Raw genomic sequence first — 20,334 nt, 5'->3', positions numbered from 1 at the left:
TAACTGTTGCACGAGATTATCAAGAATATCATCATGATTGTTGTTGCGTCTTTTTCGTCGTGGAGGCTGTGGTACAGAGGACTGCGATGCTTCATCTGGACAACCTTCGCTGTTTTCAGTCCGAGTCTCAAACTGTGCGTTTGCCGCTGAATCTGACTCAACATTAGATGCAGTAGGTCTTTCTGTTGAAACCGGTTCTAAGAATTGGAGTCTCTTGAAAAGATCCCACTTAGAATTTTTCGGTGGTGCAGCTGATCCGGTTGACATTTTTCTTTTGCGTTTAAATCGATTGTATGAATCCCGTATATACTTCCAGCGTTTTCTACAGTCTCCATATGAAATGAGAAAATACGCCCATTTTCGTGTGCGTGTTCTTTGTGTACGATATCACTTATTGAGTGATTGACAATTTTTTCCCTTCAGATTTATGGCGACTGGCGAAAGTTACGCTTCACTATCGTTTGCTTACCGTATATCAGCGCGTCATATTTCACCAATCGTGAAAGAGGTTCTTAGGTGTCTAAGAAACAAGTTGGTACCTCAACTCATGCCTGAACCTACGCAACGAGAGTTTCAACGCATTTCAAACGAATTTTTGATAAAATGGAATTTTCCGAACGCCGTTGGAGCCAATCTCTTTCAACTACAAAGCTTTCTTTTCTATCGTTCTTTTAGCCATCGTGGACGCTAATTACAAGTTTATTGCGGTCGACGTCGGTGCGTATGGCAAAGAAGGTGATTATTGGAAATAACTTTAATCTTCCGGGTCCTGAGTGCCTTCCGGGAACCATTTCTAACTTTCAGGCGAAGCATCGGGTCTCGACGCGTATCTGATGAAGTTGCAAAGAATAACGTAACTGAACAGACATTCAATTATCGCCTTTGTCGTGCCGGAAGGGTATCGGAAAATGCATTTGGGTTGATTTGCCAAGTATTTTGAGTGTTTTATACACACATAAACATTTTGCCGGAGACATGTGATGATTTGATATTAGTCGCCTGTTATGCGATGGATTCCTAGTAAAAATCTGGAAAAACTTTCTATCACTTCAGTAATGACGTGGAAACAACGCCACCAAACACGCACTCCTTATCTCGAGCAGGAGGCGAGATAAGAGAAGAGTTGAGAAAATATCTCATGTCAGACGCTGGTGCAGTTTCTAGGGAAGTAGATCGCAAAAACCTGGTAATAATCCATTCATTGCATGACGTGTTTAAGTCTAGAAGACGTTATATTGTATTATAAAAACGCAAACAACTAACCACTTTTGTCTAATTAGGCGAGCTTTGGGATTTAGAGGGTTAAGTCTGGCATTTATGAAAGCGACAGTGAACTTATGAGTCCTGCAAATTTCGTGACTGTCAGGCATCGAGCAGGACCCCGTTCCTTGGCGTATAAAAATGTATTCTGTGAAAGTTAAGTTGCCACCACGCCCCGCAGTAAAGCTGACAACCGATTTCAGACTACGTTGCCGATAACTGGGTTACACCGAACGCCTATTGATTGCAGCATCCTTGGCGATGTAAAAGTCTGACCAGAACGAGCTGCATGGAGCAGAGTCCATCTTCAGCCCTCGGTCGGTCGGCTAGTCAAATTCTGAACGAAATTCCTATCTCCTTATAACGCAGTTTCCTCCTCGCTCTTGTCACTTCATCCGTCTCGGGTCCAGATATTACCCTCAGCGCTCTCTTCTCAGACACCCCGAGTCTGTGTTTTCGCTTGAAGTGAAAGACCGGGTTTCACACCCATACAAAACAGTAGGAAACATTCGTTGTTAGAGAGGAGACGGGAAACAGAAGATTGTGAACTGCGGGCGGGAGAATGTGAAGGTGCGTCGTGCAGTTGTAAAACGCTTGGAAGTGCCTGAGGTAAAGTTGGTAATCGGCTTCCTCAGACGTTGGTAGTATTTCGTAGGATTGGCGGGCAGATTGAAATAGCTGAAGGTTGTCAGTTTGTAGATAATAATATGAAGAGTTTTATTCAGTCTCAAGACAAGATCAAGTTCACGCGCCCTGGGATCATGAAGTTTATGTATAATATCGAAGAAGGTGGCCTGATGTCATTCTCTTTATGAGTGCGACCTCACACGTGATCTCGTTACAGGCGATGACATCATAAGGAAACTGTTATCACAGGAGGCAGAGTTGCGAGCTGTGAGGGCGCTCTCATGTTACATCTGCTTAATCTCAATACGTGGAACTTACACAGTGTCTGAATTTAATTCGGATGGAGTTCGGACCTCAGCTTCTGGGGAATGCGGTGATGATCCTTCGTGGAAGTGTAGGCAACTGTCAGCTGCTCGAGAGACGTGCTAATTCCTTTCTTGTAGTTCCTGAGAAATGCCGCCAGTCGTTTTTCTGGGTCTCTCCGACTGTCGGTTGTTTCCATGGAGACGGTTCCCTGACCTTGACCGCTATTTGTGATCTGGCCTTCGGCGTTGTGCGAGGGCTGGGCCAGCCAAAGAATTACGGAATGTTGGTCGTTCGCTTAATAACTCGCCCTGCTCGATTAATCCAGACCCGGGGACTAACAGGAATCTTTACTCGAATTTACCGCGGGCCGGCGAGGGAAGTAGGTTGTGTGGATAAAGCTGGCTCAGGAGGAGAATGCCCCGCGTAGCGAACTTTCGGGTTGCTGCCCTCAACAGCGCTGAACGGATTTTGATGAAACTGAACGCGAACTGGCGTCGGTAGGCATCGCTTCGGGAAATTCTCCGCTCCACATTTAGCTCATCTCTGGTTTTCAGAGTTCACTTGGCAAATGTTCACATTCGCTGGCTTCATATTTTAGGGTAACAAGTTTGAATCCACGAAGTCATTGTCATTATCGGAGATAGAATTGAAGTTGCTCAAAATCTGCCACCACGCGAGATCCGACATCCAGACAATTGTCTCAGTTCCTTGCCCACGTAAAACCGACGTTTCGGGAACAAACCCTGAAGATGGGGACAGAGTTTGTTCCCGAAACGTCGGTTTACTACGGTAACCAGTTGATTATGTGTAATAAAATTGTTTGTATCTTGTGAATCACACAAAACATCATAGTTGAATGGTTAGTACTCCTGCTACATGTTTGGCAGGTCCTGGGTTCAGATCTTGGCCTGCAGACTGGCTATCGTGACGAAGGCTTGTTGTGGTTTTCCTCAATCCCTCCAGAAAATGCTTGGATAGTTCCTTAAATTAGGCCATGATCACTTCTGTCCACATGTTTTCCAATTCTCTGTTTACTATCATCCTCTCACTCGACATTATATAGTCTCAGCTAGTGACAGCATCGTTAAATAAATTGTGAGTCACATGAAGATGGCTGCCTTCTGGGTTGTAGCATTACAACACAGAAAACGAGTCATATTCGTACTCGCCACTGTGAGAACCTCAATTCTTACTGTGACTCGCATGCTTTTGTTATGCTGTAACTTTGTGTGCCTGAAACTCGGGACTGTCAGTGTGATGGTATGAGATAAGAAATTCATGAACATGTGTCTGCACGACCTTGAATTTTAAGACATCCCATCTTGCTAGTGACATCTTATAAATTGATCTGAAGTTGTCACTGACATGAAATCCCACAGTCTTGGACTGGGGACATTAAAATATCATAGTAATTTATAAAAAATACATTTAACACTGCTTTAGCTTTATTCAGCTTTCAGTATCACATTAAATTTTCATTGTTGCAATTTGCATGCTCTTTCCTAATGTTCTTCAGTAAGACACATCCTAGTTGCTGATTTAACTTCCTTGTGTAGAGCAGATGCTCATGGGAAAAGAGTGTGAAGATGACAACGTTGTGGGATATTGCGCAGTGTAGTGTAATATAAATTGACACCATTATTAGGCGATCTCTCTGGTGATGAAGGCAGTAAGCATATTCCCCTTGTTACTTCATGCTTTTGAGTTAGTCTTGTTTCTTTTCTGTATTAATAACATAGGCAGGAAAACTGTGACATGAGTTAAGAAAGATAAAAACAGTAAGTACAGTTTCTATGGGATATTATGATACAAGGTATAAAATGTGAAAGTAGGGCAAGGAAATATCTCAATTTGGGAACTCTACATTCAGACAGGTAAAATGCCATTTGTTGCTTTCGAACATTTTCGCGCGGGGCTAGATCTACTGATACTATTGGTAGCACTGCATTAATCTAAATATATCGATATGGGAAAGAATGACTAGCGAAATTGCGTCGATCACTTTCGTAACCTGTTTTGAAGTACAGTACATATCTCTTGTACAGAGGTTTTGCAGTTATGTCAGACAGCAGACTGGCCGTATCTGATGCGAAGGTCTGAAAACACAAGCACACAAACTGTGATGATCTCGTGGTAGTGGATTGTGTCTTGGAGTCTACGACTAGACAGCGGCGGATTTATCGTACGTAGTAAGATTTAGCAATTTGTGCGTTGTATTATAATTTTAACGGTTACATTATTTCTTGACGATGACTTCGCAGTTATACACACGAAAGTAAACAAGGTACGAAGTACTGGTTAATCTTGCACTTGTACTACCTTATCCGTGTGTTTGGTCACGTAACTTCGTCTTGTTTCAGGTTCGGACTTCTGTAGGGCCCTATTAAGCATGACAGATCTGCGATTCGATGGCCGAGTGGTTGTAGTTATAGGAGCTGGTGCAGGTGATTATCGTACACGAAAATAATGTTTGTGCCTGATCGCTTTTTTAGTATGCAAGACTTTCTTTCGGAAATATTTAATTCTTGTCGAAATTATTTTAGGTTATCGTTCTTGTCTTCGCGGTTTCAGCTTCATTAATGACTATATTGTACAAAAAAAATATAGTTCTTTCCCTCATTTGTTAAGACAAAAATATGAAATTGAAGGGTGTGGGCTGCTACAACAGTATGTTTCCAGTTTTAATTGTACCAGTTTGTGTGTGTCCATTTCCATGGATAAAAGTTGTCATGATAATATTAAAGTATGATGAGACTCCACATGCCATGTGATGTGTGCACTGCAGAGGTGAGTTAATACCCTTCTCTTTTATCATTTGTCTGTTTCCATTGTCTCATAATCGTATTAATCATGGCATTTGCTTACAACTTTTTGCAATGAACAGTTCTGTGTGTCGTTTCACCCACTTATCATTTCTTGTGTGCCAGTTCCTCATAATTCTGACCAGCCATGACTTTATGTTTCAGGCCTGGGTAAAGCATATGCCCTGCTGTTTGCGGAGCGTGGAGCATCAGTTGTGGTGAATGACCTTGGTGGTGGTCGCCATGGCGATGGGAAGAGTAGCAGTGCAGCAGACAGTGTTGTAGAAGAGATCCGGCACAAAGGTGGGTTTAGTGCATTATGATGCTTGTTGGCTGCTACTGCATTTGCATGTAAGTTTCTTGTTTGTCCTCTCACCTCTTCTCTTTCTCCTTCCTTCTTACAAACTGCTTCCTTGTGTCCCCCTCTACCACCTCCGTCTGATTCCCTTTCCTTTCCAACTTCTGTTTTACGGTGAAGTCGCAGCACCGCGGGATTGCATTTGTATCGTAGATTGTTTTGTTTCTGGTAGGTGGCAAGGCTGTAGCCAACTATGATTCTGTGGTGAATGGAGAGAAGATTATACAGACGGCTCTGGAAGAGTTTGGACGAGTAGATGTGGTAGTGAACAATGCTGGCATCCTGCGGAACAAGTCATTCTCCAGGATTAGTGACGCAGACTGGAGTATGTTTGAGATTAAATCTTATTCTTGGCCATAATATCAGATTGTGGGGTACTTTCAGTGTATTTGGACTGCTACAGTCAGTCAGTCAGAAAACTAAGAGCGCCAATGACTGGATATTATGTAGCTGTCCCAGGGGCCATTTTACCTTAAAGTCTGATAGTTCAGTGAAATTGGAATATCATTTTTCTGCAGAGACTAATTCTGAAAGAGTTAAAATTCACAAGCGTCTATTATCATTGTGGTTCTGACCAGTTTCAAGAGACTGTCCATGGCATTTGCCTAGAGAGGCTGAGGAAAACCTTGACAAATACTGTCTGCTATGCTGAGCTGTTTTGACTGTTATTGATATTGTATAGGAGGCCAAAAGAAAAGGGACTATGGTAGATTTCTTGAGTTCAGGGATGGTTTTGCATGCTTTTTTGTCTAGTTACTAGTGCTGTTGAGGTTTAATGATCATTTGTTACTGTTGCAGGCTTAATTCAGGACGTACACCTAACAGGTGCTTTCAAGGCAACTCGAGCCGCGTGGCCTCACTTCCGTAAACAAAAGTATGGACGTGTCATTGTGACATCCTCCAATTCTGGTCTATATGGGAACTTTGGGCAGGCAAACTACAGGTCGGTGTTAGTGACACTTCAGTATATTTATCTTTCATAGGATTGATCATTTGTATAATGTGTGCGTGATATCGTGGACATTAATCTGTTCTGCTTTGAATATCTTTGGGATTTAAAAGTATTAATTACAATACACCCCTCCCCCCGCCTATGAAATATTGATTTAACATTCTGGTTATTTATAAAAATAAAAGTTTGTCTTTGGTTGCCAGAAATGGTAGAAACTGTTTTCCCCCACAGTTCCTCAAGACAGATGCTGGGTTAGTGTGTTATATAACCGAGGGTCACTTCTACATCCTCTCCAGTTCGCTCTTCCTTTCAGGACTGTGTAATTTGTGCGGCTGAAAAGTTGTTCTCAAATAAGAAAGTTGGTGTGAGCGATGGCCGCTTTATGCATTTCTTGGGAGGAGTCCATGTATGTTTTTTTTATGGTTGCAGTGCTGCCAAGATGGGGCTGGTTGGTCTGAACAATACGTTAGCGATAGAGGGCAGGAAGGACAACATCCACTGCAATGTGATTGTGCCAACTGCGGCATCCCGGCTTACTGAAGACATCCTGCCACCTGGTGGGTGCTGCTGATACTAAAGCCTGACAGTGTGTCACTTCTGTTTACAATAAATGAACATCAAAATGATGCAAACAGTGCATTTTGGAAGTATATTCACCCTTTTGTCATATTATCAGTTGTAATAAATAGTTCATGTTTTGGAGATCTGTTATCAGCAGTTTTTAATATTGTCTCATGATTATAAACACTAATGTGATACTGATAAGTCACTTGTTTGTTGCACAGATTTCTTTGCGCAGCTGCGCCCAGAGCTGATTGCGCCAGTCGTCGCGTGGCTGTGTCACGAATCCTGTGAGGAGACTGGCTCCATCATCGAGTCTGCTGCTGGCTGGGCAGGAAAATGTAAGTGTCAGTGGCACCCCTGTTCGGAATATGCTCGATGCCTGTAACGACACCACTGGTTCTGAGTCATGTGATGCCGTCCAAAACAGGACTGCATTTCATTAGGGTCATGAAGGTTGGGTCTGTTGTTGCTCTTTCAGTGAAATGCAGAAATGATTTTTTCACTGCAAATCACAATCGTAGATAAGTCGCAGAATCTGCATGTGGACTTCCGTAGATGTGTCAACAGCGGTAGAATGACCGGATTCATGTTTCAAGGGTCCTGATTTCAGTGAGACAGCTTGGAATAGCCATGAAGCGCAGTAATGATAGACAAGCAGAGAACCGTTTACCTCCCGTGCTGAGTGTCGGCAGAACTTTCCATCAGGATGCGTTCTTGTCTGACAACCTTCAGGTTATCTGGTGCGTTCACCGGGCGGCCTGCTGCGTGCACAGATGAATGAGCTGGTGACGCCAGAGGCTGTACGTGAGAACTGGGGCAAGGTGACAGATATGTCTGCTGCCGTTAAATTGGAGTCCATCCAGGAGGCATCTGGTACCCTGATGACTGTTCTGGAGCAGATGAAGTCGAACTCTGGGCTTTCTTCTGATGGCGTGAGTTATGACTCGATGTAGTTTTTTGCATATGCTTTCAGATAGTAATTATTCAAGTTACCCCTGTGTCTAAGCACCATCCAGTGGAGGTGTATAGAGGGAGTGTAGTATAAGACGTATGAATGAGCAGAATTAATTTTGTTTATTGTGTACAGGATTTTAGCCCGTCGCCATAATTGTAGTACGTGGTTTACGTTACTTCAGTTGTGGCTTACGCCACTGGAGGTCCAGTATTTTGTTAAATGAGGTGTACATTAGTTTTGGCAATGGCTGGTGCTGCCATCCAAGTATTGATGGTGGCTAATCTTTGTGCAGACTTGAACTTCTTTTGTCTTCTTGGTGACACTTATTCTGTGAACATGGTTTAAGGTCCTGATTTCCTTTCCAGAAGAGTGTTGTGACAAAGTTCCAATACACTCCTCATGACCTGATCCTGTATGCACTGGGAGGTGAGTAATGTGCCATTATGTGCGTGTGTTTGTGACAGTGTGACAGACAAGTAATGTGTTTGTTTTATTGCAGTTGGTAGCACTGTGACCAACCCAAGTGACCTGAGATTCCTGTATGAAGGCCACGCAGACTTCTCTGCGTTGCCGACGTTCCTCGTGTTGCAAGGCTTGTCTGCCGTGATGGAGTCTAGTGTTACTGCTGAGGTGTTCAGTGGCAGGGATTTCAATCCTGCCAGGGTAAGTGAGGTTATGTCTTGATAAGCAGACTCTTTTGAGGATAACCGCAAGGTTCAGCATCGGTCATTTCGAAGCCTGCCTTCGGATGCAACCCTGAGCCACCTCACAATCTTCTTGCTGTGTTTTCATCTCTGTATGTGCATTTCTTGCCTTCGCAGCTGAACATGTCCATATATCTTAACGCAAGGCACATTTTACTGCCTGTGCTTTGTCTATTACGAATATAATAGCCAGTCTCCATTGCACTTGACTTGTTTAGTTCACTGTACATGCAGTGAGGAAGAAATTAAAAGTCTGCTGGTCCTCATGGAATGAAAGCAGATCCAGCTTCTGCAAAAATAATACTGCAGTGAGTTGTTTTTCTGTTCAGTGCAACGGAGGATCATTCAGGTCGTATTCTTTGCTAGTGAAGTTGTAATTGAGCAGTGTGGTGTGGACTCGGGGAATGCTTGCTATCATTCAGTCCAAAATGTTTTGTCCTCTCATCTCACATCAAGAAAACTAAAGATACAAAAGTTGTGCTGTATGGGTGTTAAACTTGGTCTCCCACTTTGAGGGAGGAACATAGATTGAGGGTCTTTGAGAACAGAGTGTTTAGGATATTTCGACCTAAGAGGCAGGAAGAAAATTGCATTATGAGCTTCACGGACTGTACCCCTCACTTGATACTGTTAGGGCGATTAAATCGAGGAGGATAAGACGGGCGGGACATGCGGAACGCATTGTTAAGGGGTGGGGTGTTTACAAGATATTGGTTAGAAGGCCTGAAGGGAGGAGATTGTGGGTGAGACATTGGCGTAGGTGGGATGGCGTTAAGATGGACCTTTGGGAGATAGGAATCTATGGAGCAAACTGGATGCAGCTGGCTCAGGTTAGTCTTATGGCAGGCTTTTGTGAACTCAGTGATGAACCTTTGGCTTCTATAAAGAAAGTGTTCTATTTTTTGAGAAGCCAAGTATACAGTCAGTTTTTCAAAGAATATCCTGCACCATAGAGAGAGTGAGGATAGAATTCACACTGATTCAGTGAGCTGCACAGAGTGTAGATGCTTCCCACTGGCATGCCACTCGGTCATGTAAACAAATGACAGTATTCAGTTGTTTTTGCAGATATATCATAAAGTATTTCTTTCTTTCTTTCCACTAAATGGATTCGAGAAGTTCTGCTAACTTAAAGATAGTTCAGTGGTTTCGACGTAGAGACTGATTGGATTATGAACCTTAGGGTTGCTGATGAGGCACAAAGGAATGAGAAACGATTGAGTACATAATTGGAGTTGACTGAGGAGGATCGTGTTGCTGCTATGTTGCCAGATGTTGCATGGTGAGCAGTACTTGGAGGTTCTGCGTCCCATCAACAGTTGAAGGGACTCTTGAGGTGCACTGCAAGGTGGTGGATATGTTGGACAAGGGATCCGGGACTGTTGTGCTGGTGGAAGGTGAGATAAAATTGTGCAGTATGATCATTCCATTTGTAACTTCTGTCAACTTGGTTCGTGCAGTTGTAACGTGTCTCTTTTTCTTTGATCTGTCTAGGCTAGGGGGAATATAAGTGGTTTAAAAGTCTAGTCTTCAAGGTGATACAAATTCAGTTGCTGTCTGTTGTCATTATTGCAGTGGAGACATTTGATGAAAGTGGTGAGAAGGTGGCACAGTCCCTGCTGACAACATTTGCTGTTGGAATGAAGGGTGTTACAGACAAGCGTACTTCACCCTATGATGTGCCAACAGCAGAACCACCAAAGCGGATTCCTGATTTGTCTGTTGAGCAACACACGTCTCTTGATCAGGTCAGAATAGAGGGAAGCATGTGTTACGTGTGAGGCTCTTTGGTTATTTTTCTTTGAGGGGGGTGGGGGGGGTGAATGTAACTTTTCTTATTCTGTGTATGTATTTTTAGTTTCTTCTGTCAGTAGTACTAACATGTAAAATATGGAGAAGAAGCACAATCTAATTAAGATCTTGACATATTTGTGGTGATAGAGCTTTGTAAAATGTGCATCCTTAAGATTATTTGATGTAGACTGAAAATGCTGACTGCTTTGAATCTGCACTTATTGCTGTGTGTGAAAATTATGACTAATGAAACACTGCAGCTAAGTCTGTAGAATTTAGTATGGAGAGAGATCATAAACACACCTACAAATTAATTGTCAATGTTTCTTCACTTCAACATTATTTCCTGCAGGCTGCACTCTACCGACTGTCTGGAGACCGCAACCCACTTCACATTGACCCGAATGTGGCTGCATTTGGTGGATTTGATCGGCCCATCCTGCACGGTCTGTGTTCGCTGGGCTTCTCAGCCCGCCATGTCCTACAGCAGTATGCGGATAATGATCCAACCAAATTCAAAGCCATAAAGGTGTGTAATAGAAACATCTCTTTTTGGGGCTTTCCTATTTTCACATTCTCATGATAACATTCCAGCACCCTCTTTCTGTTGTTCTATGGATTGTTTGTGTTCACAGCATTTTTCACTTGCCTCTTCCGTGTCTGATGTACAGTTCAGTTGATGTCAGTCATTGTACTTTCTTATTCTTTCCACATGCTTTCCTATTTTCTCGCATCCCTGTTGGAATACTTCATAACCGTGACTCCCATTCACAGTGGATACGTTAAGGGAGGCCTATGGTAAGTAAAAAAATATTCATGTGAAGCATGGTGCAATGGTGTGGCTTGATAGTATATTTCTAAGTTGTAATTCCGGAGGACTGTTCATAACATTTTACCATTTCAGTCTCTTTTTTTTAATTTTATCATCTTGTTGCTTTGTAAGTTCTTTGTACTTTTTTCCATCAGAGAGATTGTTAAATATGATGTTATTTCATGAATGTGTTTAATTTTCAGAGGTTATATAGCATCAGATAGAATGAGAGGATAATGAATGGGTATGAATTTGGAAAGGGGCAGTAATATTAATTTTCATGTTACTATGCTGGAAGTTTTTTGGAGGGACTGAGGAGAACTCTGATTAGCCTGAGAAGGATAGTCAGAAACTGGACTGAGATGCAACCTGATATCCCCATTAATATGGTTTAGATCGTTGCACTACACAGGCCATCAGAGTGTGAGGGTATGAAGAAAATGATGACTGTCACTGGTTTACAGGCTCGGTTCAGCAAGCCGGTTATCCCTGGGCAGACACTACAGACTGACATGTGGCAACAGGGGAACCGTATCCACTTTCAGACCAAGGTGAAAGAGACGGGGAGCGTGGTGATATCTGGCGCATATGTCGATCTCACCGAGGCATCCGTCCCGCAGCACAAGGTACGTTTTTGTGGCTGACTGATGGGCCAAGATCATCTTTGATGATGGTTGTTCTGCTGGTGAGAAATTTTGTTGCTGCTGGCCTTTCACCACGTTCACATAATTCTGCCCTTATGCTCTGTCATGAGCTGGTTGAGTCTATCTATTTCTTCACATCATATTTCTCTAAGGTGCATTTTAGTAATGTCTGTGTGTGTGTAGATCTCCCAAGTACTGTTTTCCTTTCAGCTTTTCCAATGAAATTTTTGTGTTAAATTTCATGTCTACGCAGTGGAAATAAAAGGTCACACATATTGCAGGTTCCTCACAGAAAAATGCAATTTGATTATGCAGTACACTGCTACTAAACAAGACGAAGCATTTGAGCTGTGTTGTTTGCATGTAAAGCTTACTTAATATAAATGTACATTTTGATGTAAATTCTGTAATTGTGTTTTGGAGAATGTTTAATTTAGTGTGGGTTTAATGAGCCAAATATAAGATTTAATTCTGGATTTTTAGTAAAATGATAGGAAAGCTCTGATGGGCAGGGCATACAGCATGCATGAGCAAGACATGAAATGAGTACAGAATTTTGTGTGGAAAACCTGAGGGAAGAGATGGCTTCAGAGACCAACTCATAGATGGGAGTGTAATATTAAAATGGATCTTTAAAATACTGGGTGTTAGGTTGTGGATTGTGTTCAAGTGGTTCAAGATAAGTCCATGAGGCAGGCCTGAGCTGTGTGGTGTTTGTTCCTACAGATTGCAAGTTGTGTTTATAATCGATATAAAGTGTAACTGATATTCTGTTATCTTGTGATAACCTGCATTGTTCAGCCTAGCAATTTCTTACTCTCAGTGACAAGGTTATGTTTCCTTTTTGTTAAGATCCCAAACATTACAGCATTGCTAGTATCACATCTTCAGTAAGATCCATTTTAACCCTTTAAAGCTGAGTTGTAACTGTATGTACCACCTGCTGTAACAGTCATTATCTCTGCATTTTGCCCACAGAATATATAATGTGGGTTTTATATTGATCTCAGAATAAACAGTAATTTATTTCTCTAAGCAGCATTAACTAGTTTAGTGTTGTCGTGGAGACGTGTTGTGTTTTCTTTGAGGTAACAATGGATTGATAGAATATTATGCACCTTCACTGTGGCTGAAGGGGTTAATTATTTTCTTTAATTTCCTAGTTGGTCTTCAGAGGTTACTCAAAAGCTCTATGGAATTTCTTTGTTTTCTCTTTCCTAGTTACATTTCCAGCTTATGGTAAATATCTGCAAATCAATTTCTCAAGATATTTGCATCTTCAGTGGGCAAAGTGAGGAAGAAACTTCACGATTTGTACAGTTCACTTAGTGCTTTGTGAATAGTGAACTGTGGGAGACAAAGAGAAGTTGTCACATGAATACATTGTTTCACTACACTTGTTTATGTAAAATGTCATTAGGTCAGAAATTGGCTTAGACTTGGAAAAAATTTTTGGCATGAAGCTGGGGGTGGAGCCGAGTCATGATATGGCCATTTGTGTGTGTTTTGTCTAACAGAATAATGAACCTTTGTTTTGTAAAAGCAGTAAGTTTTTTGACTAGCTGAGTCACTGTCAAGGAGGCAGGAAAGACTTTGCACTTTAGCCTACATGTAAGGTTGTCTTGATAACATGTACAGTACAGTACAGTACAGTAGCTGTGTTCAAGGTCATGGAAGAAACACAAGTGAGTAGCTCTGATGTATGCTGGTTGCATCAGTCAGTCACTATGCCTGCTGTGATGAGGTCCACCAAGGTGAGGGAAGTGAAAACTGGAATTTGTAGTTCAGAGGCACATCTCATGTCCTGACATAGAATGAAAATATGAACATTGTTTTGCATTTGTTTTTAAGCTAAAAATATAGTATTCATAAATATTTAACACGTTCAGGAAGTACTCATTATTGATTACAGAGTGTGTAACCATCGAAACTACTCTCAGTAATGCTAAAGATCAAATTACATCATATCCATATTTTTCCACTTTTGTATGGTTGTAAAATATGGTTTCTTTCTTTGTGTGAAGAACCTAAATTGTGTTTGAAAACAACCAAATATTATTTGGGATCTTGAAGGATCAAATAAGTGGATTCTTAGGATAGTGAACTAAAGGACTAAATGTGTTGTTCATAAGATGAAAACACATAATGTATGCATAGTTTGGTGGGAATCCTGTTAAAAAAATTGGACATAAGTAAGACTGAGAATTTAAGGGGAGGATAATATTAAGCTGGATCTTAGACAAATACAGATGTGTTTGAACTGTGCCAAAGTGGCTTGGTCCTGCAGCTAGTGATACTGTTTGGTATTGGCAATGTTCGACCTTCGTTTTCTATCACCAGAGAGTTAACAGGTTCCTAGAGACATGCAGAAATGGTGTATGATGTTGGTGGCTTTGTAAACTGTAATGTGAGGTTGCATTGTTGGTGCAGGCATCCACATCAGCGCTGGATTCGGATGGTGTGTTTGACTTGCTGAAAAAGCGGGTTGCGGCAAACCCAGAGCGTGCCAAGAAGATCGGTGGTGTGTTCCAGTACAACATCACCAAAGATGGCAATACTGTTGCCACCTGGAGTATGTATCACACAGTTGTCATGGATTTACAGCACTGTTAGAGAGTAAATTTTATACAGACTAACTTAAAACTTTCATCGGTTAAACGTTTTGTCTGTGCGGTTAACTCTCCTACTTCATATCTGGCAGATCTTGGGTTTGTATCTCATTTGAGAGACAGGGTTTTCTTATCATAGTCACGGAAGGCAATGATGAGACCCTCGCCGGGTTCGCTTGTCACGGCCACTTGCAGCTGAAACGGAAAGACTTGTTATGCATTTCTGTTGCGTCCTACAGGAGCAGTGTGTGACGATGTTAACAGAAACCCAAAAAACAAAACAAGAGATAAACTTAGGAATTTTACATGATTACAGGCTTTGTGGCATATGTATTTGTCAAGAAGTTCTGGAAAAATGAAATGTATGCAGAAATTTGATGGTGAAACCTGAGGAACACCACTTGGAAGACTTGTAAGAAGTTTGGAGATTAATATTCAATTTTAGCTTTGATGTTAGCTATATTCAGTCCTCAGTTCATTTTAATTATGAGCTTTGAATATCAGAGAAGCAGACAGAAACAAGTATGGTGTCCATAGATGGATTTTCCAAGTAATATTTAAATGTTTCAAAATGAAAATCATTTTATCAATCTGAAGAATTTGTGTTTTATGCTCATTATTTTACAATGGCTTCCTGTACATTCTAAATATATAATTTAGGACCAGCACAATGGAAATTACAAACATTTCTATAAATTTTGACCACGGTCCATGCAAGTGATAACTCACTTCAGAGGCATCCTCTGTTGGTCTGTAGTTGACTTCTGCAGCTGTGAAGTTGAAGTATCCATATTTCCTTGGTCTGACAACTACTACATGAGATACATTTGTCCCTGCAGGGATCCTGTCAATCTTGATGTTGAGCTGACCACCCACCAAAGTGAAGGCCTCTTTGTGAAAGCTACTGTCACTCAGCTTAACACCAAGAGCAGTACTTGTGCCAACATTATATAGTGTGTACTGCAAAGAATGTTGTGTGTTATAATCAAACAAGTTTATGAGGTATGTTGGTATTATATGGGTACTAAATACAATATTATCATGAGATGCTCCATATTCTTTGGCTTGTAACATAAACGGCCTATGATATGTAAAAATTTCTATTCTGCAAAAACAACCGGACGATAATTTTTCTGAAACAATATGACATCTAAATATCCCAGCTACTATGTCCATGTCTTCAACCAGATATCTATTCAGTATCTGTTTCGAAATTAGCAATCTGGCACCCGTTTCTTCTTCCTCATTACCATCTACATAAGCAGCTAGGGCTGCGAGAACAAAAATACTTATAAATTTCATTCTTTCAAGACTTTTAACGAAATATTAATTTATACACTCCCCAACGTGTTGTACGCACGAGTACTTCGAATCTTTCCCAACGGAATGGCACTTCTTTATCAAAACTTCCAACTCGTTGCCAACTCACAAGCAACAAAGCATGTAATTCGACTCCTACTGGCAATGACCGCACTTAAAAATTAGTTCCGGTTCCCTTCATTGTCACCAATTTAAAAGTTAATGACGATAAAATATACCGTTCCAGCCGTTGCCAATGTTAAAATGAAACTGTTTTGGCTTCACTGTTAAACACGGAAGTTTAGAAGTTCCATAGTTTGTAACATGCTTTGTAACTCAGAACTGTAGTTTGTTAATCGGCTGTACTTCGTATGCGATTATTTGGAATAATTATTAGGCACATATGGATGTGCTTTGTTATCGGTAATATAACGTAACTGTGTTGAGAATCGTGTCGATGTCTCTGTCATCAGACCCGGAATTGGAAATGAAAGTTAAAAAAGGTTTGAAAACGTGTCAAACATGGATTGAGTTGTTTATGTTGAACTTATATACGTAACATTGCAAAGCACTGCCCCCGATGGTGGAGAAGAGGGTAGAAGTTACCAGACTGCATCATGAGTTGCAGGGACGTTGCTACGATGTGGAGTATGCCATTGGGTAAGGTTTAAAGGAAATTCTGTTCGTTCACTAGTATTCAAGAGGAACCTTGTTCCCAAGTGAATACTTTTCCACAGGCTTGTAGCAGCATCTTGCTCATTTCTAGTTGACATTTTGAATTATGTGAAGTGTAATTTCTTTATGTTACAAGGAAAGCTTATTATTTAATCAATTAACTTAGTGATTTTAGACCTTCATTCATTTGACATTTCTGCCTGGCAAAGGAATAAGATCCTGAGTCCTGACACAAAGTCGCCAAATATGGTGTGTGTGCATGTGTCTATCTATCTATATATATATATATATATGATTTGGAAGAAAAGTGAGAATCACAAGACCTTCCCAGAACTTTGTGTAGTTTTTTCAGCAGTTGTATTGTTCTCCAGGGCAGTGAAGTCTATGGAGGGGGCAGAGGATAACCTTGGTAACATACAGGAACTGCTGAAGAATGCGGTGTTCTTGCGACAGCAGATTAAGTATGAAGAAGCTCGCAGGTGAGTGTTATTGTGAATGTTGTGGACGTGATTTCTGTGGTCTGTCTGTGCCTTCTCTCAGGGTTCTTCCCATTTTATTCATATGTGAACTGAATGTAAGATGAGCAAATGTGTTTCAGTTGGAAAAGAATGTACTATAGCAAGTACAGAATGCTAAATTTGTGGGTTACCTGTGTTTTAGAATACATGAAGGAAATAGGGTTTGGGGAATTTGGGACACAAACTTGTTTTATAGCAACAGGAAGGAAGTCTGTCACTAGTGTAAATCCCCCATAAATAAATATCTCCTATGCGTAAGGAAAAAATGATCTGAATTGTTGTGTAGTACATGGACAAAACTATTCTGTGCAAATCCTCGTTTGGGAAGGAGTGATTCTACCAGTAAATTATAGCAGTGTTGTGTTAGCACTCCTGTTTCTCAAATGAATTACGTCCTATGCACAAGTCTCAGCAGGGGATTTGCTGTCCTGACTGAAGAGGGTTTTTTTTGTCAGTTTCCTCAGATCTTCCAGTTGAATCTGATCATAGTGTATCAGAATATGCCAGTTGATCCAGTGGTTTTTGAATGACTTATAAAGCAGTCTTATTAATTAAGTAAGCTGCATGTGTATGTCCATCTAGCCTGATTCAGTTACACAGCAGTTGACTGGTTTTTGTGAAATTTGGTGTGAATATCTACCATTTCAGTTCTCTTGATCTTCTGTTCATTTTAACTTTGTCATCTGCCATTACTGAATTGAGTTTTGAGGTTCTTATGATAGTGAATATGGAGGTGGCTGTCTTGCAGGTTGTTGCACCATTTAATGTAAAAATCAGTTTGTGCAACGTCGCAGGCAACCATCTTTGTAATGAGTTGTTTTGTAGGACACTAAATTAATTTTATTGCTCTGTGGATCACTGTTTCATTCACAGTAGTGTAGAATACCGGTCAGACAGTGTGTTAGTGATTTTTCACCTTGCTGTGATTCTTCATGTGTGTTAGAATTGTGTTTTGTTCTTGTGTGCTGATCCAAGAACATTTGGATTGGCATGCGCATATGCGCAACGCATGTGATTTATGTTGCATGTCTTGTCTGTGTAGGCTCCCCCACTAATGCTGTGACATGCCAGGTAATTGCTGCTTCCTGTTGTTTATTATGTTGGTAGTATATTATGGTAAGCAGTCACTACATGATCATGATGAAATTGGGGATATCACATGGCCTTAGAATTGTTACTGTGTAGGAGAAAGAGTGCATGGTCACATGGACATAATGTTTCATTGATACAGAGGACACTACAGAACAAGGGAACTGTGGTCCTATAAGTGGGAAATATTAACCTGTCAGTGTGGGCTGTGTCGAATGGACGTCTTTGCACGGTGTGATAGGTGCCATGTATGTTTCCAACATCAGAGTGAAAGAAATGACTATATTTATTCAATTGTGAGGTGATACTGAACTGTGCAATATCGTTATACTAAGAGACAGTATATTTAAGACATTTATTTCCTCTATTAGGTTGAAGGCCAGTTCATGCTTCATTGTTCAAAGTTCCTGCTTTTGGAAAAGTTCTTAATTACAGATAATAATGGCTACTTATTTCACCTGCTGTTTTGTGTGGGTGTTAAACTTGGTGTCTTGCACTGATGTCTGTGATGAGCAGAATACATGTAACTAAGAGAAACATACAGGCAGCGAGAGAAAATTACATAATGAGGAGCTTCATGAATTGTGCTGTTTTTTTGGGAAAGTGTTCAAATCAAGAAACCAGTGGGTGGTTGGTGTTGCCCAAGGAATGTAGTGGCACTTTAGTATTAGCAGTGGATAGTTATATAATCAATATTGTTTGTGCATGTTTTTTTTCCTTCAAATTAGCCATTTAATTACTATGTATTTGCATCGCTGTTTGTTTAATTTTGTTCAGATTACAATTTCATGTCTTGGATCCTCCATTCACAATAATCCTAATCCCATTTAGTATTAAGTAATTTGTACGGTTGAAATATAATTATTAAATAGCCTACGAATCAATTAGTCAGTTCATTCACCCTTTTAGCCACTTGATCTCTTAATCACAGTCAGGCGGCTAAGCAACCAGTGGATCAATCAACTGCTCATTCTGTTCAAAGATATTTGTTCGTACAGGAACAAGAAGGAGTCATACTAAATTAAGGGTTTGGTGCAGTCTTTACTGTATGATCTACTATTAGCTTCTCAAGGACTCTGCTTCATGAAAATTTTATTTACAATCACAAAATCATGTTTAGATCTTCAAGGACACCGGTTGACCACAGTTTGTTGGGAACAATACTGGTGATTCATGGTTAGGATCATTTTGGTTATATTTTGAGGATAAAATTCATATTTTGGGTATGAAATTCTTACTTGAAACTACATTTCTCGGGCATTTACAGTGAATCCTTCATTTAGTTCAGATGCCAAAAGTGGTGTTCTGAAAGTGCAAAGTTAAGAGCTTTCATTAAAGATTTCGGTGAGGAATATTTTAGTTCTGATGGAACAATTCTGTTCTGTAAACTTTGTGAAGTTAATGTTACAGCTGGTAAGGGATTTAATGTGCAACAACATTGTGATACAAGCAGTAGGCAGGTCAGGTTTCTGTTGCGATATGAAGTGAGCCTGCCAAGTGTACTGAACATACTGCACTGATTTCCTGGCAAGCAGTAGGCTGGTCAGGTGACAGACAGCTTTTCCCCGAGTAAAATCCCAAGGATCAATTAAGCTTCTTCTCTCAGCTATTCCCAGAAAGACAAAATGCATTCACTTTTAACTAACACAAATGCAAAAATAAACAGCATTCTGATGACGCAGTTGATTGAACATGTACTTTTGTTCTTGGGGAGGGGGGCACACCACACACACTTCTGAGTATATAAATGTCACTTATCAATGCCGTAAACGCCTCATGGCGTTTATTTATTTGATTCCTCGGGAATCATCGACACATAACCTCAACCGTTAAACGAGAACACCCTATCATTCCGTAACCTGATGACAGCCCACCTAGATCGCTGTTCGCACACATAAACTTACAGCACCTAAGACTAGATTCACGCAACAAATTTTACCAACTCTCTCTCTCTATCTCTGCGCGAACTTGACTACAGCGAATTCTAGTAGCGAACCCAGTAAACTACGTATTGAGCGGGAAATGCAGGGCATCGATATATCAGGAAGATCCAGAATCGTAATCTTGTAGGAGCCTGGTAGCCGAATGGATAGCGTGCTGGCCTGCGGAATACGACATCGGCAGTTCGAGACCCAGCGGATTCTTACAGTAGTATTAATTCTTAATTCTTACAGTAGTATTAAGTTCTAAATATAAAACGAGGGCAGGACTCAGGACTCAAACGATTTCTGATTTCTGATTTCTGCCCTCTAAAAATAATTGTGGGTTACCGGGAGGGTGGGGCGCCTAATATGATAGAATGAGGGGGGTTATGCACAAATATATAAAAGGGGGCTCAGTTGGGGGTATACCAACAACATACAGACAT

The 20,334-nt window shown here is 40.8% G+C and overlaps 1 pseudogene across 1 annotated transcript; it reads left to right on the top strand.

The window, feature by feature from the left end:
* The first annotated feature begins 4,155 nt into the window (after positions 1 to 4,155).
* LOC147872662 (peroxisomal multifunctional enzyme type 2-like) lies at positions 4,156 to 20,164 on the top strand (annotated as a pseudogene). Its single transcript, XR_015536956.1, has 18 exons — positions 4,156 to 4,375; positions 4,554 to 4,637; positions 5,160 to 5,297; positions 5,525 to 5,677; positions 6,151 to 6,295; positions 6,734 to 6,861; positions 7,090 to 7,206; positions 7,601 to 7,800; positions 8,189 to 8,249; positions 8,323 to 8,486; positions 9,806 to 9,924; positions 10,103 to 10,275; positions 10,674 to 10,850; positions 11,597 to 11,758; positions 14,207 to 14,348; positions 14,702 to 14,797; positions 15,225 to 15,387; positions 16,731 to 20,164. The product of XR_015536956.1 is annotated as a peroxisomal multifunctional enzyme type 2-like (transcript).
* Positions 20,165 to 20,334: the final 170 nt, after the last annotated feature.

Source organism: Zootermopsis nevadensis, unplaced genomic scaffold (genome assembly GCF_977971745.1).
Source record: "Zootermopsis nevadensis isolate Lab colony 2312 unplaced genomic scaffold, Znev_1.0 Znev_ptg000024l, whole genome shotgun sequence".
In the NCBI taxonomy this organism is placed as follows: domain Eukaryota; kingdom Metazoa; phylum Arthropoda; class Insecta; order Blattodea; family Termopsidae; genus Zootermopsis; species Zootermopsis nevadensis.
This window is presented reverse-complemented; position numbering and strand designations above follow the sequence as displayed.